This window comes from Taudactylus pleione, unplaced genomic scaffold (genome assembly GCF_031769625.1).
Source record: "Taudactylus pleione unplaced genomic scaffold, aTauple2 ptg000533l, whole genome shotgun sequence".
Classification (NCBI taxonomy): Eukaryota; Metazoa; Chordata; class Amphibia; order Anura; family Myobatrachidae; genus Taudactylus; species Taudactylus pleione.
Genome location: NW_028284935.1, coordinates 2,070,347 through 2,093,995, shown reverse-complemented (window position 1 = coordinate 2,093,995; position 23,649 = coordinate 2,070,347).

Here is a 23,649-nt window from a genome sequence, read left to right as displayed (position 1 = left end):
TGGGCAAGTGGACGCGAATGGCTACAGGGATACATAGGTGGGTATGTGAGATAGTGAGTGTGCATCTGTGTGTGTGCCTGTATGTTTAAAGAAAATTGTACTGTTACGTGGGGGGGGGCTTGTCATTTTCTTTATATCTATTTTGCAGTAGCACTACAGGTAACAGTGGTTCCGTAATGTCCCACATGCTGGTACTTGTGGTTCCCCAAGTACCAGCATGCGCGGGATGCTTGCTGGAACCTGTAGTTCTATAGCAAAAGACAATATTTTCACTTCTATTTTTTACACCACATTTACACTATAAACCCGGCACCCACCTGCCAGGGGTGCCGGGGATAGCCCCGGGCTATCAGTCCAGGCCTAGGGTGCTGTGGATAAGGGGATCCCTTTATTGGGGGGGTCCCCACCTCCCCAGAGATCCCCGGCCTGGGCTGACTAGCGGTCAGGGGTAATGCTTTGGCCAGGAGACCTGGTGAAAGGGTTCCCCTGGCCGTAGCATTACTCCTGCACTAGAAAGAGTCCAGTGCTGGTTATGGAAAATACAGGGGACTTCTACTTGTTTTGTCCCCTGCATTTCTACAACCAGGACCAGCTCAGAAAATACCTGTGCTGATACTTAAAATACAGGGGAGCCACACGCAATTCGTTCTCTTTATTTCAAAAACCAGCACAGGCTCTACAGAGCCTGGAGCTGGTTATGCTTCTAGGGAGGGGGTGCACGTAATTAATTTTTTTTTACAAAATGTTTAATTTTATATGTACAGACAGAAACATGCACGTATCTCATGGATATGTGCATGTTTCAAAACTTTCTGTGTTATATTCTGTGTTACTCGGACCTGCTCAGAATAAACTCGCTATCCTGAAGCTGGTCTATTGTTTCTGCGAGTTCTCAGGCAGTAATATGCACAAGTGAAGCACTCACACTCTATTACATTGTCTGAGTTCTATCTAGAGAATGGGGGAACATCTGGATGCCAGATGCTTTTTTGTGAGTTATAGTAAAGCCTGAAAAATGCGAGTTTTACTATAATCGCAGCCTATGACATTTGCGAGCGAGTAAAAAATTTGATTTCAGCTATAAACTCACATTTTTAACAAATTCGCAACCTACAACATTTAGCCCCATGTGTCTTAATCGCAACTGCACCTATGTGCATACACACAATATAGCGTATGCGCCATACTGGTATTTAGTAATCTTCCTGCATTCGCCGTATCAACTCCGTAAGCGTCGGCAATGCAGCTCAGAATCAGGCCCTGGGTGTTTTTTGGAGCCCATTAAACCTGTAGCAATGGCTTAGGTGCACCTAGTGCTGGCCCTGGATGAGGGAGGAGCAACCAAGTTAGCGCTGCACGGGGCGTGGTGGCGGCTATGCAATGGTGGGTGGTACGGAGGCGTGGTGGCACATTGCCCCCACAATACTATTCCAAGATTTCTGCCATTGTAAAGCAGGGGGTGGTGCTACAAAGACGCGATTCAGCGTGAATCATGTCACCGGACCCTTCTGAACCACCCAGATAATTGTGTGTGGTGCTGGGGGGGGATGGAAATGGTGGGGGTGCAGGGGGTGGTGGCCAGTCTGGGAGACTTGCCCTCTCCTGCGGGGGATTGGGAGCCCATCCGATTTTGGGAGGGTCAGCAAGTATTCCCTGGATAAATACTGATCCTGACGATTAGATCTATAGTATTCTTCCTGGTATTGGTTAAGTAAATGCTTAAAACATGGTGTATGAAAATTACTTGAGAAAAGTGCCAGGAGCTCTATTTTACAAGGCAGGAATTGGGCATTCTTGGTATATGGTCTTCTTCACACTTCATTGAAGGGAAACACAATGAATAACCTGAATAGTCGCTACAAAGAGAGTAAGATATTAACAAGGCCAAAGGATGTAATCAGACAAAGATTTACAAGAAATCTGCCGGGAACGTACTTCTTTAGGTCTTTTTGGGGAAATCCAATGCGCAGCCTGGGATGTTAGATATTACATTATGCATTAGGAAATGGGCACAGCATAAATCTGTCACCTATCCCAGTAACCGCAATGGCTGATTCTCCATTTTATTATCACTTAGATGTAATTATGAAACGCTCTGTTTTCCTCTCCCAGCCTGAATGACAGCCCAGCAAACTGTGGTATAATCTCTTCATACTTGCTGTTAGGAAATAAATACAGGGGAGTAAATTATAATAAACAACGCTGAGCCTCTGGGAGGGGAAGAAACCCATTCACATGCACGGCAGACGATTCAGACGCTGCATCTGGAAATGGCTGCCAGGGGGTCCGACAGATTTAGCAAAAAAAAAAAAGAGGAAAGAGGGAGAGAAAAGCAAAACACCTGCTGTATTTCTACAATATAAGTTGTTTTTGTTCTCACACATGAATTTTAAGCTCAATTTTAATAGTTAATATAATCTCCAAGGTAATGCTGGTTTTAAGAATTGAATATGCTTTGGAACTGTTCGAGGCCTACGCTTGACACGAGCCCAGGTAGAACACCTGCTCCCTTTCAATATATAATTTCACTGTGTTCAGTTTAGTGTCCTTTCTGCATCACATATTGGAATGGCACACATTCGTAGGCAGCCAGAAACCCGAAATATTTAGCATGTTTCCAAAGCTCGCGCTGAATCCTTTCCTTCAGGAACTTCGCTCACAATACTGGATATAGAAACACCTGCAATGCATAACTAATAATTGCACAGGAATCTCACTCTAGCGACAATTCAACGTTTTTCATAATCACCTTATCAAACGTACTGTACCTCGTTATACTGTATATAAGGAGTAAACTTCATCTGCAGGAAATGGATGCCAATATTTGACAGAATCCAACTTTATTCCAGCACTCCACAAATCAGAAAAATGCAGGTGCCTTCCACAACTGGACCGCAAACATGTGGGCCAGTGAATGTAAACAAACCTCTGACAGCGCTGCGCGGTGCAAATAAAGACCGCAACAGGTGTAGGGACCAACGTTTCAGTGTCAATGTTTTGGCAAAACCACCTTAAAATGTCCTGATTCTGTTTCTCTTTTGATTTTGAATTTCTTAAAAAATTTGATAAAAACAGTTAAGATCATGTAACTTGGACCTGTGGGCCCGATTCAGACCAGCTTGCAGCTGCTGATGGTTCGCAATGGGCGCATGTGTACGCATCGCAGTGCGTGAACTAGTCCAGGCAATCAGGAAGCATTTGCTCGCTGCGCATAGACAGCTCGCTAGACTGAGTGACAGGACAAGCTGTTCGTGGGTGGTAACAGGGGTTGGTCGATGGAAACGGGGGAGTGGTGATGCAAACGCAGGCATGCCTGAGCGTCTCAACGCCATTTCAGAGGCATGCATAATTATCACAGAGCATCATAGTACACGTCACTTGGTTGTATTTCACACTGAAGTACTCGCAGTGCTTGCGGTAGGGTATGGTCAAACACAAGCGCTGCAATTGCATCCGATTGTACTCGATGGTACATCAGGATGGTACTCGATGGTACGGCAGGCATACTGACTGAGGAAGCCGCTGAATGGTTAGGCGGAGAAATGCGTTTTCACTACCCAGAGACGCTGGCGAATATTGCTCTGCATTGACTTATTGCAACTCAAAGGGAACCCCTAGAGACGAGCAATATATACTGAGATAGCCGCTGCAGGCTAAGTGCCCGGAGGATCCCTATTTGATGTGGACCTACTCCTTGCTGCTACACAGGTGAAATAAGTTCACCAATAACGGAGTATAGCCACAGCAGTTCTTTCTGGGCCTGATTCAGAGCCGGACGCTCTGACCAGAGCGCTCGCTCTGAATCAGGGCCCTCCTACATGAAAATGGAGCGTCCTCCTGGACGCTCGCATAGCTGTGGGTGACCACCCACAGCTTATGCGAGCGTCCATGATGATGGTCGCGATGGTCAAGACCATCGCGACTATCGGGCTTGCGATGGAGACCCTGCGGTAGGGTCTCGCTGCCGCAAGCCCTGGAGTGATTTTGGCTCTATCAGAGCCAAAATCACTCCCACTGACATCACTAGTGATGTCAGTGGGGCCGGCTTCAGATGGTAGGCGTTCCATGGGAACGCCCCCATCTGGCAGCCACGCCCCCGGCACGACCACCAAAGGGGGCGTGCTGTCAATCAACATCGACAGCACGCCCCCTTTGGTGCGAGACCCGGAGCGACGGAGAGCCCGTCGCTAGCCGGGTCTCGCGCATGCGCACGACGGAGCTCCCTCCGTCGTGCGCATGCGCAGTAGGGCACCATCGACCCGATTGCGAGCGTCCTGCGCTCACGAGCCGGTCTGAATGACCCCCTCTTTTTGAAAGATCCACAGAGACTGTGGGCTCAACATACCGGTAAAAGGATAATAACTATTGTTTTCCTGACATTTTTTTTTTTTATATATTTTTGTGATTTTATAATACACGGCCATGGTGAATATTAATTAAAAGCATATGCTCTAAACCAATTAGAGGAACTCCTTGTGTGAGTACACAGTTTAAGGCTGATAAAGGAGACTGTGAATTGCTTCAATATATATATGTTGTGCCCATGTGAGCAGGGGAGATACGTACTGCTTAAATAAACTGCTATAGATATATTCTCAATCTTCTAACTGCTACATAAGGATTCATATGAATAATTTTGAAAGTGAATAACAGCATACTGCCGGCAATTGATTAAGGCAGTGTAGGAAAAATGCTGTGTATCAATCTGCATCTGAATCACAAAATTGTTACATTGTATATCCGTTTAATTACAGAAGCTGCTGAATCTTCTACTGAATGTAACATTTACAGATACTGGGCCTGATTCAGAGCTGAACGCTCTGACCAGAGCGCTCGCTCTGAATCAGGGCCCTCCTACCTTTTTTTGGAGCGTCCTCATGGACGCTCGCATAGCTGTGGGTTACCATTCACAGCTATAGTGAGCATCCATGATGATGGTCGCGATGGTCTTGACCATCGCGACCATCGGGCTTGCGACGGAGACCCTGCGGTAGGGTCTCGCTGCCGCAAGCCCTGGAGTGATTTTGGCTCTAGCAGAGCCAAAATCACTCCCACTGACATCACTAGTGATGTCAGTGGGGCCGGCTTCAGACGGTAGGCGTTCCCATGGGAACGCCTCCATCTGGCAGTCACGCCCCCGGCATGCCCACCAAAGGGGGCGTGCTGTCAATCAACATCGACAGCACGCCCCCTTTGGTGTGAGACCCGGAGCGATGGTGAGCCCGTCGCTCGCCGGGTCTCGCGCATGCGCACGACGGAGCTCCCTCCGTCGTGCGCATGTGCAGTGGGGAACATCGACCTGCTTGCGAGCGTCCTGCCGCTCGCGAGTGGGTCTGAATGACCCCCACTGTCTAAAGCTGGTCACACACTAGACCAACTTGCATCCAACCAGCCAACTAGTTGATTGGTTGGAAGGAAAATCTGGTAATGTATGGGAGTAACTGATGATCAGCAATTTGCTCCTAAATGCCAGAAAACAGATGAAAATGGTCGTCAGACAACTTTGTTAAATGTTTGATCTAAACGATTTGTTCAAACAACAATTTCGGTCCATTTTCCAGTATTTGGGAGCAAATTGCTGATTGTCATTTCCTTTCATACCTTACTAGATTTTCATTCCAACCAATCAACTAGTTGGCTGGTTGGACAGATAATCTTTAGATGTGTGGCCAGCTTTAGAATTGGCCTCTTATTTATGTGTACCAAGTGTCATATGTTGTCAAAGTCTTATCAGGTTTTTATTTTTATGTTTTAAATTCTGTTTCATGTGGTATATATCCAATTGCTTGGGGTCCATGTTTTACAATTGGATACAATATTGCCGGTCTATATCTGGTCTATGGTTATAATTTTTATACATATTGAAATTAAAGGGGATTTATATTAAATTCATATTCAAATTTATCAGCTGTCTCAGCACTCTTTTTTATATATACTTTTTTCTATGTGCCAGATTAGGAGATTTTGAGTAGATTTCCTCTTTAGAGAGCTGCAGTTTCAGCTAAATTTGGTTACTTAAGATCAGCACCAGGTGTATTCTCCTTTTTGGTTTTTCTATTCCCTAGGCTAACCCTTGATTGTTCAGCAAGATAACTGCCTGTGGGAAAAAGCTGTTTGAGTGCTTAGCAGTTTTTTTTAACCCACCACAATCTGACGGAAGGCATTGAAATAAGTCATAGACGGGGTGTGTTTCATCCTCCACAATATTTTTGCTCGCCTTCCAATGCTAGTTAGATATAGTTCTTTAACAGGAGGAAGATTGATACCAATAATTCTGTCTGCGGCCCTGACTACTCTCTCCAGTCTGTTCTTCTCTTTTTTAGTTATCGATACAAACCACACAGTGATCGAGGTACAAAGGACAGACTGGATTATCGCCATATAGAAAAGAATTGGCAATTCCTTCGGCAAGTTGTACTTCCTGAGCTGCCTTAAGAAATACAACCTTTGCTGCGACTTCTTAACAATGGCGTCTGTGTTCTACACCCAATTCAAGTCCCTGGATATCACAGATCCCAGAAACCTAAAGTTTTCCACAGCAGACATCACACTATCGGGGGTACCACAGGAGAATGCCTCCTAAAATCCACTCTCATTTCCACCATTTTAAGCGGATTAACTATAGATTATTTCGACTACACCAGTTAACCAATCATTCAGTCTCTTTTCTTTAAGTGGACTACTCACCATCCTCGATGAGGCCAAAAACCGTGGCTTCGTCCGCAAATTTCAAGAGCTTCATGGATGGGTCACTTGAGGTGAAGTCTTCGTATATGAGAAGAAAAGCAAGGGAGATAGAACACATCCTTGGGGAGCCCCCGTACAAATTGTCCAGACACTCAATGTAAACCTCCCAAGCCTAACCTGCTGCTTCCTGTCCTCCAAAAGATTAACGATCCAGCAGCAAGCAGCCACTGGAACCCCCAAACTAACAAGGTTGGGATACAATAAATGTGGAATGATTGTGTTGAAAGTGAAGCTGAAGTCCACAAACAGTACCCTTGCATATGTTCCTGGTAGATCCAAATGCTGAAGAACATACTGCAATGCCATGTTAACGGCATTGTCTACAGATCTATTTTGCCCGATAGGCAAACTGCAAAGAGTCCAATAGGGGCCTTGTAGCGTCCTTCAGGTGAGTCAACACTAATCCCTTGAATGTTTTCATGATCACAGACATCAGCGCCACTGGTCTGTAATCATTCAACCCCTTTATGGAGGATATCTGAGGTACTGGAACAATTGTGGGAGACCAACAAACAAGATGGATCTACACATAATTCCAGTGAACGATTAATATCCTCGTAAAGACAGGTGCCATCTGCTATGCACAGATATTTAAACCTTATGGAGATACCCCATCTGGGCCAGGAGCTTTCCTAGACCACAGGCTTCTAAACAACTTTTCTAAATCCCCCTCCATCACCCTTATTGCAGGTACCATTCCCTTCGAATTAGATGGAGGAATAATGAGAGGATCCTCCAATCGAACCGTAGAGTCCGAATTAATGAAGAATATGAAGTTGGATTCCTCAAACCTACAATAAAACCATTTAACTCGTCAGCCAGTTCCTGGCTCGCAACAGGGTGAACAGCTGCCTTCCTATAATTAGTGACAGCCTGCAGGTCCCTCCACCCTGACACAGGGTCATTTGCTGAAAAATTCTCAATCAATTTATCCGCAAAGCATCTCTTAGCCGCCCTAATATCTCTAGATAGTATATTCCTAACCTGATTATATAAAACTCTGTCCCCACTCCTATAAGCCTCTTCCTTAGACCTGCGAAGCTGCCTAAGCTTCGCCATAAACCACAGTTTGTCATTATTAAAGCTGCAAAATGTGTTTTAGTCGGCACACACATAATCTCACAAAAACTAATATATGATGACACAATATCAGTAACATCATTCAAAGCAGCAGCAGCTTCAAAAACACTCCAGTCAGTGCAATCAAAACAAGCCTGGAGGTCCAATTTTGCCTCATTAGTCCATTTCCTTACTGTCTTTCCACAGGCTTCAAAGATCTTAGGGCCTGATTTAGAGCGTTCGCTATTTGTGGTCGCTCGTTTAAAAACAAGGGGTGGCTATTCAAATGATCCGTACGCACATTGCAGTCTGTTCACACCTCTAAGTCTGAACGAGCGAGCAAAACATACGCTCGTTTATTTGTTAAAAACGCCCCCTGGCCGCTCGCATCCTACGTCATGTCCGCTATTTATTAGATTAATCGAGTACATCGACCAGCGTATGAACTGCTCGCTATTCTTGTGGTTGGTGTTTGCTACCACAAATTTGCGAGCAGTTCTGGCTATAAAATAACCCAGTGACGTGGTCAATGACGCTGCTGTTTTAAATATGCACACCCATAAAACGCCCGTTTTGACCTTTAAGCACGCCTGCGTTCGGATCTCCACTCCCCATTTTCAAGCACCTTCCCCTGTTACCACCCACATACGCCTCATTCTGTCACTCAAAATAGCAGGCCCTCGCTATATTGCGTACCAATGATTTTCGGCCGCACTGACTGGTTCGCGCATGCGTACTAAAAACTGTACGCATGCGCAGATGTGCAAACATCGCTCGGAACGAGCGTACTGCCGCTAACGAGCGGCTCTGAATGAGGGCCCTACTCTCTTCTTATGAGTCGGAAGCAACCAAACCGTTATCCGAAATGCCCAATGCTGCCCGGGGAACAGAACGATAGGCATCCTTCAAGATGGTATAACAATGATCCAATACATTAGCATCTCTTGTTGGACACTTAGGACCTCATTCAGAGTCTCTCACTAGATGCAATCGCTTACCCCCAGTGTATGCAAATTTGACAAAGTGACGCCACGGGAAGCGATCGCTCGCCAAGGCATAAGCACGCCAACCATGTCTTAAAGAGCGGCCAGCGTACGCCCAATCGCACAAGCAGAGCCGCCCACCAGCACGTGTCATCTCCAGGAAGTGTATTAAAACATTGGTACATCGAGGACAATCGGAAGCGATCGCAGCGCTTGTGGTTGCCTTACCCTACCGCAAGCACTGCGAGGACTTCAGTGTAAAAAACAGGCATGTGACGTGTACTGTGACGCTGCGTGTTAATTATGCATGCCTCTAAAACGGCGCTGAAAGACTCAGGCACGCCAGCATTCGCACCTCCACTCCCCCGTTATTAGTGTCCTGCCCCTGTAACCACCCACAAAGGGCCTCTCTTGTCCCTCATTTCACTGGGCTGTCTTTGCTGGGCGAGCGAGCGGCCTGCGATCGCACAGAGTAGTTCGCACATGTGCAGAACGAAGCGTGTGCATGCACGTACGCAAACCATCGGGCCGCTTGCGAGCACACAGCGCTTGCGAGAGACTCTGAATGAGGTCCTTAATGTGCTGCTCATACCTTGGTAGTTCCCGGCTAAGCTTTGCTCTGTTAAAGTCACCTAATACTATAAGCAGAGAGTCTGGATACTTTTTCTCCACGTCCATTATAGAGGCAGCTAGATTTTGTAGAGCCTCAGTAACACAAGCCTATGGGGGAATATACACCCCAACCAGGATAAATGAGGCAAACTCCCTAAACTTTATTAAACTTCCATCCTGTCTGCCACTGCAGTGCTGCTATGTATCATTGATGTGCTATATTCTTTTAGACTGCCACCGCTCTGTCGCTTAGTTTAGCCAGCCAGCTCGCTGCATCCTTCGGCCTATATTGGTGAAAAAAATTTGCGCTGTAAAGTGGTCAAAATTGATTGAAAATGACTATTAATGAATGTTATTGCTGTTAATAAATACTGTAGGAACAAAAACAGGTCCAAAATACGTTATCAATTTTAAAATAACCAAAAACCAAAATCAAAATCGTTGAGGTAGTGGCCAAAACCAAAACATGGGGTCTCTAATTTCTGAAAAAAAGATAAAAATTAAATAAATAGAATGAGGTGCTCCTCCCCGCCCAAAAAATTAGTTGCTAGTAGCAGTGCTGGTTGGCTAACGCTAAAGTAGGAAAATGGTGATTGTGCAACTGGCTTTCAAAAGCAGCAGCCAGGAATAGGATGTGTCTGCTTGTGCTGGTAAAACTATAACGAGATCCAACTGTCATAAGGGGGACTATTTACTAAGCCTTGGATGGAGATAAAGTCAACGTGCCAGCCAACCAGCTCCTATCTGTCATTTATCAAACACAGCCTGTGACATGGAATTTAGGAGCTGATTGGCTGGTACCTTATCACCGCTCACTTTATCTTCATCCAAGGCTTAGTAAATAGATCCCAAGGTGAGCCTGGCACAGTCTGCTTAGGTAGGAGTTCCATAAAGGAATCAAGCTTATTTATAAACATACAGTAAGCCCCTTAACACAAAGCCAACCAAATGCTGAATAACTCTTGGGATGTTCCAGGTAGCAATGTACGATTTGTAGGTAAATAAAGATTAAGGGCCTGATTTAGCAAGGATCAATATTCTGGTTATACGCATGCAACGCAGTTGCAAATATCAGCGGTGATATGTAAATGTTTGCATACGCTATGAGGCCTCAGGCGGCATCTGGCATCACAGTGGCTAATTTATCCACTCCCCTGAAATGGCATTGAGATGCACTGGCACGCCTGCATTTGCCCGACCACCCCCCCGTCAAGACCCACAAACGGCACTTCCTATCAATTCCTCTGCCATGGGTCAGTGTATCCTCTGCGATCTCTGTCCCGAATGTAGTGTCTGGCTCACGAATTAATTGGCTGATTGCGTGCGTATAAGCCACTGCGTTCCTTGCTGAATTGGGCCCTAAGTACTATTGTAAAACTATAAGACACGGCAAGCCCTGGCAATCGATGAGTTATTGGATATACTGGCATTTGTAAATCTACAAGTGAGAAATGGCAAAATAAATAACTCTTATAGTTAAACATAAGCTGGTTCGGTTCCCTGAGAACCAAAACCACACGAACTTTGGGGATCTGAGTCAGATCCGAGTCGGCTCGGGTTTTCCCGCCTGACTCGGATCTTAAAACGAGGCAAAATGTCATCATCCTACTGTCAGATTCTCGCGGGTTTTTGATTATATAAAGGTCCCGTGATCACCGCCATTTTTCATTCCAGCTGTGGAGAGTGAGGAGGGAGCTGGGACCTGTGCTGTGCTGTTCTTGTTGCACGCTGACACTGTGCATAGGGACTGTTGTCCATATAGGGCCTGGCTGTTGTCCTGTCTATTAGGACTGGAGTTTGTCTATAGAGGGGCTGGCTGGCTGTTGTCCTGTCCATAGGGGCTGGCTGTTGTCCTGTCCATAGGGGCTGGCTGTTGTCCTGTCCATAGGGGCTGGCTGGCTGTAGTGCTGTGTTGTCCAGGGGCTGTTTTGTCCTTCAGGGGTGCTTTTCACCCACCCCCAGTGTGAAAAAATAAAAATAAACAATTTTTTTTGTGTGGCGTGTTAGCCACACCTGCCATCGGTGTAGGTGCGCAGGGGTGCTGTGCTGCTGTCTGTCAAGGGGCTGCTGCCCCCCCAAAAAAAAACCTATTTATTTTTGTGTGCATGTTAGCTTCACCTGTCATCGGCGTAGGTGTGCAGGGGTGCTGTGCTGCTGTCTGTCAAGGGGCTGCTATCTCTATCAGAGGTTCACCCCCAGTGTTCAAATAATAAAAAAAATAAACAATTTTTCTTTGTGTGCGTGTTAGCCACAACTGTTATTGGCGTAGGTGCACCTCCCTCCTAGACATCATCTATGAAGGCCGATGTGCTGCCGTCTGTCAAGGGGCAGCTGGCCGAAACAAAAACAAAACAATTTTTTTGTGTGCATGTTAGTCTCTCCTGTCATCGGTGTAGGTATGCAGGGGTGCTGTGCTGCTGTCTGTCAAGGGGCTGCTGCCTCTTTCAAGGCTTCACCCCAGTGTTCCAAAAAAAAAAAAAATGTTTTGTTAGGTATGGTTGTGTGTGTAGTGAGTATGGAGGACAGTCACATGACCGGAGAGCAGGATCCACATACCAATCTTCTAGCTACCGGCAGCAGTCATGATGATGATGCAAGGCCGTCAACGTCATCCATGAAGGCCGATGTACCAGGGCTTAAGGCAGGCCAAAAAATTAGGCTAAAAAAATCCACTTTTACCTTGTTAATGCAAAAAATATTTATAGCTAAGTCAGCTTTAGAGAATCAAAAAATTTACAATATGCCATTCACTACATGAAGTGGCAAGGAAAGGATAAGGCATTGGCCTGTATTTATGATGACTGATGGTTCTAATGATGATTTAAGTCCCTCTGTTTAAAAGGAGAGGTAAAAAAAATTTTTTAAATTGTTAAGACGAGTTAGACACCGGAACCAACTCTGTGCTCTGAAAAATCACAGATCCCAGAGGAGAGTCCAAGTTTGTCTGCTGTTGCCATGGTGGTGATGCTATTTAAATCACAAAGGACAGCTTTCCTGATAACAGCTGTCCCTTGGGAATGGGATTGAAATGCCGGTGACTAAATTCCCGACAGCGGATGCCCGACATGAGGAGATCCCGACTGGGGTAGGTAAGTATACTAACGCTCCCCTGTCCCCACCCTAACTCTCCCTTAGTGGAGCCTAACCATAGCCTCCCCCCCCAGAGGTGCCTAAACCTAACACCCCCTCCCCACACCCTAAACCTAACCCTCCTGGGGGGTGCTTAACCCTAACCCTCCCTCCTAGTGATGCCTAATCCTAATCTCCAAACCTAATGCTAACCCCGCTAGACTCCCTAATACTAATCCTCCCCCGCGCGGCTAACGATAAGGGTGCCCCTGACTTATCTTCGTTCGGGCTGGAGTCCTCGGAATTCCAGCATCGGGATTAGCATAGGCATCATATTTTGACTACTATGTTACATCCCTTGCCGGGATTCCGCTGTCGGCATTGAGACCGGCGGCCGCCAGTCTCATCACTACAGTGCACCCCGTCCTTTTACTTTCGGATAGAGAGACTTCCAGGTTTAACACCCAGAAGTCCCTCTGGCGTCCTTCTGCACATTCACAGAAGGACATGCACCCTGTGGGGTAGATAGCAGGGATCCGATTGGATACTTCTCAGGCAGCGTCCCGAAAAGAAGCCCATAGCAAGTATCCAAACGCTCAATGAATGTTGATTGATTGATTAAAACTGAGCGAAAGGGAGGTAGAGTATGTATGTAGTAGAAGACAGGGATAGGAATGATTGTTTTGTTTGTAAATTTAATTAAATGTTTGGATTCTGAAGCAAATTTATGAGGGAGGGGAATTTGAGGGGAACCGAGCCCTGGCTCGGGTTTCCCCACTAGGCTCGGATTTCAAATCGAGGCAAAACGCCATCATCCCAGCACTGAATTTCACGGGTTTTGGATTCAATATAAGTCCCTCTCGCAGTGATTCAAGCAACTGCAGTGCTACAATAGTATTTGGTTGCTGCTCCTGCTCTTCTCTCGAATGATCGTCATGATCCATATCGATGAACACACACAAGTTGTACAAAAACATCTAAAGTGTAAAATTTTTTATTTACTTGAGCTTTTTAAAAAAAAAATCACCGCTCACTGCAGAGTCACAGTACCTATGTGAAGTTGTGAACCCAGTGGGGTACGATCTGCGGAGTCACAGTACTTATGTGAACACAGTGAGGTACAACCTGCGTAGTCACAGTGCTCATGTGAACACAGTGGGGCATAGCCTGCATAGTCAGAGACTCACAGTATTTATATGAACACAGTGGGGTACGGCCTGCAGAGTCACAGTACTTATGTGAAGTTGTGAACACAGTGGGATACTGCCTGCAGAGTCACAGACTCACAGTACTTATGTAGAAACAGTGGGGTACTGCCTGCAGAGTTACAGAACTTATGTGAAAACACACGCACAATAAGTTATACAAAAAACAATTTGATTTATTTTTTTTAAACTTTTTTAAAACTTTTTTATTTTTTTGCAAATGTCAGCAGCACTAGAGTGGATGGACACAGGACAGATACATCGGCAGCACTGGAGTGGATGGACACTGGACAGATACGTCAGTAACACTGGAGTGGATGGACACTGGACAGATACTGTAGGTCAGCTCAGTAATGAAGTGGATGGACACTGGACAGATAGGTCAGCTCAGCACTGGAGTGGATGGACACTGGATAGATAGGTCAGCTCAGCACTGGAGTGGATGGACACTGGACAGATAGGTCAGCTCAGCACTGGAGTGGTTGGGCACTGGACAAATACTTAGGTCAGCTCAGTACTGGAATTGATGGACATGGGGCAGATACATCAGCAGCACTGGAGTGGATGGGCACTGGACAGATACTGTAGGTCAAATCAGCACTGGAGTGGATGGATGCTGGACAGATACTTAGGTCAGCTCAGCATTGGAGTTGATGGACATGGCACAGTTAGGTCAGCTCAGTTCTAAAGTGGATGGACACTGGACAGAGAGGTCAGCTCAGCACTGAAGTGGATGGACACAGCACAGCAGCCACTGGAGTGAATGGACACATACAGTAACAGCACAGCACCATGCAAAGGACACAGCCCAGACCAGTAGTTAGCCGAGCACAGTGTGAAATGGTGCTAGAATCACCTCCACAGAGACTTAAATAGAATCCCAAACTCCAAGCAGTGGGCCTGTATTCCCTCAGCTTGGGCAAGTTCCCATTCATGTATATTCATAATAATTACAAATACACAAACCAACTATACAACAAGAAAATGTTTACAACAATCAGGGGGACATGATCTATAAAAGCTTGGAGAGAGATAAAGTGCTAACCAATCAGCTGCTGTCATATTTCAAACACAACCTATAATATGACAGTCAGAAGCTGATTGGTTGGTTATTTATCTCTCTCCACTCTACTGTATCTATCTCCAAGCTTAATTAATCTCCCCCTAAGTCACCTACAGATGATGGCAGCAATGTGGCCACCATAAGGCAGAAGTTTACGACTCTCAGGTAGTAATGATGGCTTTTCATTTTTGCATCATCCAGTGCCTCTATTCTCCTCCTTTCCCTGCTGCCTGTATCCCTTGGTGTTGGCGTGTTCTCATACATCATCCAGTGCCTCTGATTTTCTCCCTTCCCTGTTGCCTTCCACTGCTTCTCCTTGCTCCTATCCAGCCTTGTTCGTATTTTGCTTGTGCCCCACCTGCAATGCTCCATTAGCTTCACCACACATTATGGTCCTGTTTCTGAGTTGGAAACAGAGCACATAAAAGCTAGTACATGTAACTTTGAACCTGGACAAACCATAATGCAATGCAAAGGGGGGCAAAAACACTTTTTTTCCATGCAGGTTAAATTCTGGCTGCTATTGCATGTAGCTCACAAATGCTTGACAGCTTAATTCCTTGTAAATGAAATTTAATTTCATTAGCTTAAATTTGAGTTTGGACAATACACATTTTTCTGCCCATTTTAAATCTGCCCTATCTGAAATGCAACATAGTTTTGCCAAACTACTTTTTTTTTGCTTTACTGTCAAGTCAGAATCAAGCAATACTTATATCTTATCCATAAAGTGCTGCTCTCCTTCCAGAGATCCAAATGATGCAATCAGGCCTCCACTCTTGGCCTACGCTCAGTTCCTCACTATGTTCATGTGCCTGGCTTCTGTCATACAGCCACATGCAAGTAGCAGACCGCTCCTTCACCATGCCTTGCTTCCCAGCAGTGTCTGACTGAGGTCCACCAGAGGAAATCAGTAGTAGGGGCCCATGCCTAAGGAGTGTGACCAGCCACCAGAGGAGGTGTGGCCAGCCACCACAGAGGCTTAGCTAACCATTAAAGAGTAGGGATGAGCAGTTCGGATTCTGTGGAGTCCTAACCGCTCCGAACATCGGGGATCCGAGTCCACCTGAGCCACCATCTGACTTGGATCCCACTGTGAGGCCGAACGTCATCCTCCTGATGTTGGAGTCTTGCAAGAGTTCGGCACTGAACGAATAAACATGTGTAAAAAAAAAATGGCGTGATCCCTCCCCCAAAAAGCAACCAGCCCCAGGCTTTAGTGCCCCAGTGCTGGTTGTGCAAAATACGGAGGACAAACGATGTAGGGGTCCCCCGTAATTAAGCACAACCAGCACAGGGCTAGTCAGAACCAGCCCTGGTTGCCAAAATACGGGAGACAAGCGACGTAGGGGTTTCCCGTACTTTGAGCAACCAGCACTGGGCTCTGATCTGGTCCTGGTTCTGTGTGTCCTGTGTTTTATTTAGTATTGCTTTTGCAGTGGAACTACAGTTACCAGCTGACCCGTAATGTTCCGAATGCTGGTACTTGTGGTTCTCAAAGTACTAGCATGTGGGGGAGGCTTGCTGGGACCTGCAGTTCCACAGCAAAAAACAATATTTGAAACAATTTCAAACTATCAACCCACCACCCACCGCCCAGGGGTAGCGGGGATAGCCCCGGGCTATCAGCCTAGGCCAGGAATGCCCTGGAGAGGGGGACCCCTTTATTGGAAGGGTCCCCAGCTCCCCAGGGATCCCCAGCCTGATCTGCTTAGTGGGCAGGGTTAATGCTTCGGCTAGGGGGCCCAGTGAAAGGGCTCCCCTGGCTGTGGCATTAGCCCCCTGCTAGAAAAAGTCAGGTGCTTGTTCTGGATAATACAGGGGGACCCTATGCATTTTTCCCTCTTTACTTCCAGAACCAGGACCGGATCAGAGCCCAGTGCTGGTTGCTCAAAGTACGGGGGACCCCTACATCATTTGTCCCCTGTATTTTGGCAACCAGGGCTGGTTGTGCTTAAGTACGGGGACCCCTATATCATTTGTCCCCCGTATTTTGCACAACCAGCACTGGGTCACTAAAACCAGGGGCTGGTTGCTCTTTTGGGGGTGTTGTAGGTGTCACACCGTTTTTGAGGGTTTTTTTACACAGCTTTTCATTTTTTAAACACAGCAGCACGGACAGGTTTCACTGATCCCGTCCGTGCATCTGTGTTTATTGTTTTACAGACAGATGCATGCATCACAGATATCCCTGATCCGTGCAAGCATCTGTCTGCTATCCTGCACAAACTAAAGATCGGCAAATCTTTAGATCGTGCACGATAGATCTTGTGACACATTGTGCAGCTTTGCTGCACATCGTGATCTGGAGTGCTGGGGAGAGTTCAAGGGAAATTGCTCATGATATTGAATCATTCACAAGTGGCTGTGCTTGCAAAATTACTGTGTATAGCGGGCACAATGCACACTGATGCATGCTGCGCTATACTCTGCTGATTAAAGTGTCGCTATACTCTGCTGATTAAAGTGTCAAGACTCACAAGTGGCTGTGGGTACAAAAAAAAAGTTTAAAACAGTAAAAAAAAAATTTAAGAAAGTTTAAAGTTTAAAAAGAGAAAGAGAACAAAATTTATTTTTTGCAATTTTAAAAAAAAAATCTTAACCCAATCCAGTCATGGCAGGTGTGGCAAATCCAAATCCAAAGCCGGACGACGAATCAGAACCAAATCCAAATCCTGCAAAAAGGGTCCGGCGCACATCCCTATTAAAGAGTGCATGGTCCGTGCTCCTTTGGTAACGTACCAGGTTGATAACAGGAGCTCACTGTAGTGAATACTCCGTCATCGTGGAATGCAGTATAATGTCAAATATATAATAGTTAAGCACATGACGGTGATCCTGTCTATATATATATCTCATGTTAGTATGTAATTTCTGCTTTGTAGGGGAATGGGGACCAGTTACTTTCTTTCCTTCAGCTTGTGTAATGTTTCATTGGGTTCCTGGGCTCACTTTACGAAGCTCACGCATTTACTAGTTCAGCATTTTAAAGGGAAGCATGCCGGGTCAGATGATAAGAGCCAGCAAGCACCTGCGAGTGCAGAGATGGTTCATTGCTCCAATATTTCAGTTTTACAAGGCTGCAGCTGCATTGGGTGGATGATCAGCAGAGGTTGGCATGTGTTCCTGGTAGGGGTGAGCGGGTTCGGTTTTACTCGGTTTTACTCGGATCTTTTTATTGGCTATCGCCGAACACGTGTTTTGGATAGCGAATGAAATCGAGCCGAAATTGCGGTAAAGTGGCGATAAGAACCGAGTAAAACCGAACCCGCTCACCCCTAGTTCCTGGAGACATTGGGGAGGAACCTTACCACACATACACAAATTGGTTAAGGGCATTTTCATGCAACATACAGTATTATATCGAGGCTCAGTCAGAGGAACACATGAACATATTTAAGTGCAGGCACATGCAGAAGCGTCACTAGGGTTGGTGTCACCCGGTGTGGTACCTCATGGTGTCACCCCCCCCCCACACACACCTCCTCCCATGGAATTCCTCACCACACGGAAACCTTAGTAATGTGTTGTACTACTTTCACATGTAAATCATAATTCCTGTAGATCACTAAATGTGTTGGAAATAGTAGTTAGGTAAACAGCTAACAGAATTATCATTATACCTTTAAATTACAATGTCATATGCACAGGTAAAATGAAAAAACATTTACATTAGAGTTATGCAAATTAAACAACGCCTAAATTATTTTTGCACCCTTGCACGGTATTACGGATGTGAGTAAAGGTTAGTGAGCGTCTTTATATTGTGCTACGGTGGCATTGCGATCGCTCACATTTGCATAATTTCGCAGGAGAACTGCCTGAGCGATTGCTACCGCATTAGCGATCCGTGCTTAATCAGGCATCATAATACAGACCGGGCAGAAAACCAGCACCAGCATCCTGACTGCCGGGTTGCCAAAGGTAAGTAGCAGGGTTTGGGGAAGGAATAGGTTTAGGGGTAGGCACTAGGGGGAGGGATAGGTTTAGGCACTAGGGGGGGAGGTTAGGGTCAGGCACCACAGGGGGAGGGTTAGCATACCATGTCGGTATGTTAACCCTGTCGGGATCCTGGCGTCGGGATCCTGACTGCCTGGGTCCCTACTGTCTGTATTACATACCGATTCTGTGTACACAGCTTGGGTCAATTATATAACTTTTGTCAAATATATATTTTTTCTGAAATAATATTGGTAAATATTGAAATTAACTGTTCATTACAAACAAATGATAATTTCAATACAATCCACTTTCCAGGGAAAAAAATAAAAAGAATAAAAAAAAAAATTATATATATTACAGTCAGGTGCATAAATATTGAGACATTGACAGAAATTTCATTTTTTGGCCTCTATTCACCACCACAATGGCTTTGAAATGAAACAAACAAGATGTGCTTTACCTGCAGACTTTCAGATTTAATTTGAGGGTAATTACATCCAAATCAGGTGAACGGTGTAGGAATTACAACGGTTTCTATATGTGCCTCCCACTTTTTAAGGGGTCAAAAGTAATGGGACTATCAACTCAAAAGCTATTTCATGGACAGGTGTGGGCTATTCCCTCGTTATTTCATTATCAATTAAGCAAGTAAAAGGTCTGGAGTTGATTCTAGGTGTGACATTTGCATTTGGAATCAGTTGCTGTCGACTCTCAATATGAGATCCAAAGAGCTGTCACTATCAGTGAAGCAAGCCATCATTAGGCTGAAAAATCAAAACAAACCCATCAGAGAGATAGCAAAAACATTAGGTGTTGCCAAATCAACTGTTTGGAACATTCTTAAAAAGAAAGAACGCACCGGAGAGCTCAGCAACACCAAAAGACCCGGAAGACCACGGAAAACAACTGTGGTGGATGACAGAAGAATTATTTCCCTGGTGAAGAAAAACCCCTTCACAACAGTTGGCCAAATCAAGAACACTCTCCAGGAGGTAGGTGTATATGTGTCAAAGTCAACAATCAAGAGAAGACTTCACAAGAGTGAATATATCACCACAAGATGTAAACCATTGGTGAGCCACAAAAACAGGAAGACCAGATTAGAGTTTGCCAAACAACATATAAAAAAGCCATTACAGTTCTGGAACAACATCCTATGGACAGAGGAGACAAAAATCAACTTGTACCAGAAAGATGGGAAGAGAAGAGTATGGAGAAGGAAAGGAACTGCTCATGATCCAAAACATACCACCTCATCAGTGAAGCATGGTGGTGGTAGTGTCATGGCGTGGGCATGTATGGCTGCCAATGTGTTATGTTCTGGGTTGTTTGTGGACCCGGGCTGGTAGCGGGATTAGCGGGATCACAGAAGCAGATTTGTAAATAAAACTAGGATTTTTAATAAGTGCTTGAGTAGACATATAATGTGGCAGTAAATAAAAGTCCAGGAAAATATAAATGTGCACAAGAGTTCTGTGGTGGGAGCAAAAGGGTTAAACAATTAGAGCTGTCCAGGTGTGCAAGTAGTGAAACTGAAAATAATCAAGCCAGGTTTGCAGGTAGTGAACTGAAGTGCAGGAAGTCAGCAGGCTCAGGCACTCAGGTATGGGCAAGGGTAGTGAAGGTAGCGGGGTAGTCCAGTGGGAACTAGGAGCTGACAGGCAGACTGGCAGACAGCGAATTCACAGGAACAGGAAAGCACAGAGAACTCCCTCTCAGCTAGACTGAGATACACATTGCACTGGCAAAGAAGGAAGGCACTGACCCTTCCTAAATACCCCATGCCGTGCTGTTACTGGCCGGAGGGAACATGTGACTCACCAGGATTGGCCAGCCGCATCACATGGCCAGAAGGCAAGATGGCGGCGCCCATGCCAAACGGAACGGAGACGCCGCCAGGCCTCATCAGCGCAGTGTGACAACAGGGCCGCACAACAACACGCGCAGCCAAAGCCCCCCGCCAGACCCCAGCTCCGCCACCAGACAGCCCGCGCCACAATGACCTCACAGGTAACACCCGCCTAGCGCCATGCTGAAATACCCTGGCCATGACACAATGGAAGTGGTTCCCTTGTATTTATTGATGATGTGACTGCTGACAAAAGCAGCACAATTAATTCTGAAGTGTTTCAGGCAATATTATAAGCTCATATTCGGTCAAATGCTTCAGAACTCATTGGACGGCACTTCACAGTGCAGATGGACAATGACCCGAAGCATACTGCAAAAGCAACCAAAGAGCTTTTTAAGGCTAAAAAGTGGAATGTTATGCAATGGCCAAGTCAATCCCCTGACCTGAATCCGATTGAGCATGCATTTCACTCGATTAAGAGAAAACTGAAGGGAAAATGCCCCAAGAACAAGCAGGAACTGGAGACATTTGCAGAAGAGGCCTGGCAGAGCATCACCAGGGATGAAACCCAGTGTCTGGTGATGTCTATGCATTCCAGACTTCAGGCTGTAATTGCCTGCAAAGGATTTGCAACAAAGTATTAAAAAGTGAAAGTTAGATTTAGGATTGTTTAGTTTGTCCCATTACTTTTGGCCCCTTAAAAAGTGGGAGGCACATATAGAAACCGTTGTAATTCCTACACCGTTCACCTGATTTGGATGTAATTACCCTCAAATTAAATCTGAAAGTCTGCAGTTACAGCACATCTTGTTTGTTTCATTTCAAAGCCATTGTGGTGGTGAATAGAGGCCAAAATATGAAAATTCTGTCAATGTCCCAATATTTATGCACCTGACTGTATACATATATATATATATATATATATATATATATACTGCACTTGGTCCGGCACTCAATACTCCTCTCACTAATGAAGTAACTGGGTGCTCGCACATACAATTGTATAAAGCTCAAGAGATGTACTGTCTCAAATCGAGGCAGAACACAGAGCTCACTCCAGGATTTTAAATGTCAATAAATTTTTACTTCAGTTCAATGTTTCAAGGCCCTTATGGCCCCATCGTCAGGAAATATATACATATCATGTATATATTTCCTGACGACGGGGCCGTAAGGGCCCTGAAACGTTGAACTGAAGTAAAATGTATTCACATTTAAAATCTTGGAGCGAGCTCTGTGTTCTGCCTCGATTTGAGACAGCACATCTCTTAATCATATATATATATATATATATATATATATATACACACACACACACACACACACATATATATATATACATATATATATATATATATATATATATAATATGTGTGTGTGTGTATATATATATTTAAAAGATAGACAGTATTGTCTATATATATGGCGATTGGTAAATAACCAAGTCTGTAAAATACATACTATTGATAATTTCAATGGACTCTGGCACTGGCAAGCAGCTGAAACAGCAGACAGCTGAGCCAGCCAGGGAAATTGTGACTGAACCTGCACTGGGTTGGTGCACACTTGAATGCAGGTCAGGTCCTCCTCCTCCTGGCACAGCCGCAGGGCTCAGTCTCCTCTGCCCCTACTTCTCCCTTCCAGAAACCAGAATGACCAGTGCGGAGCCGGCGTGCCGCATGCGAGATGACGTCATCGCTGCGTGAAGTCACCGCGCCTGGCGTCCAGGGACACAGTATTTCCGATTTAGCGGTGGAGTTCAAAGTTGACCACCAGTGTCACTGCGGGCTTGTCAGTGAGTTTGTCCTGCGTGGACTCCAGCTCATGGAGTCATCTGGGGTGCGGTGGTGATTGATCGCGGCGTTTTGGTGCTGGGCCGGGGATTGTGAAGGGGGTGCAGATGTATCAGTGGATGGGGGTGCGGGTGTAAGTGCGGCTCTTTTTGGTGTCACCCCTTGAAGGTTGACACCTGGGTGCGGGCCGCACCCCCCGCACCCCCCTAGTGACGCCACTGGGCTCATGCTATATGGCATGTTTACAAAGTGCCTTAATGACAGTGATTTCCATAAAAAGCGGGAGTAGCTTTGGGTCAACAGCAGGGGACATGCTGTCAAGGTAGGCAGAGCCTCCCCTGTCACACTCCCTGTCAGACTGTAGAGTTTTTACTATAAAAAGTATTAGAATAATATAAAGAAGATATTTATCATTTATAAATATTTCTGTATAATTTCTGTATTATTCTGATCATTTTTATAGGCAAAACTCAACAAAATTGCAGCATTCTCTGGAAATACAGGGAGAGGTGAGAGATGAGGCAGTAAGAGCTCAGCCTCACCTCTGATAGCTCAGACACTGCCTGGAGCTGGGGTCTGGGCCACAAAGCAGCCAATAAAATACAAAGAAAATAGCTAATGGAGGCATGCCTCACTGTGAGGGGGCGTGCCTTGAACTCTGATGGACACCTCTGACGATCAGGTGACCAGTCCAGGAAGTGCTCAGGCATCAGAGCTTGGCAGCAGCACTGAGGAGGGAAGGAAATTGGCATATGCAGACAAAGGAAACACAGAAAGGAAAAAAAGGTGAGGAGGGCCCGCAGCTAGAGGGAAATCTGTGTTTGAGAAATCTTTTGTGCTAGGGGGGAACTTCTGTGCTAGTGGGAGATACACTATGTAGACAAAAGTAATTGGACACTGACAGCAAATAGATCAGGGAGAGTTTATTGATGTCAGTACTTTGTAGGGGATCGGCATGAAATACTGCCGTACCTATGTCCGGCGGTTCAAATCCCGACGCTTGCAAGACCGGCAGCAGTAAAGAGCCAGACAGCTCCAAAGGTAAGTATTTACTAAACCTACTCCCACTCTAACCCTAACACTCCTTTAGGGTGTCTAACCCTAACCTCCCTCCCTAGTGCCTAACCATAACCCCCCTTTAAGTTCCTAAACCTAACCTGCCCTTCCCCACAGCCTAAACCTAAGTCTCCTGGGGGGGTGCCCAACCCTAACCTCCCCCCTTGGGTGCCTACTCCTTATTCTCCCTTCCCCTAACCTAAACCTAACTCTCCCGTGGGGGGTGCCTAACCCTAACTCCCCCCCGGGAGCCCTAAAACCTAACCCT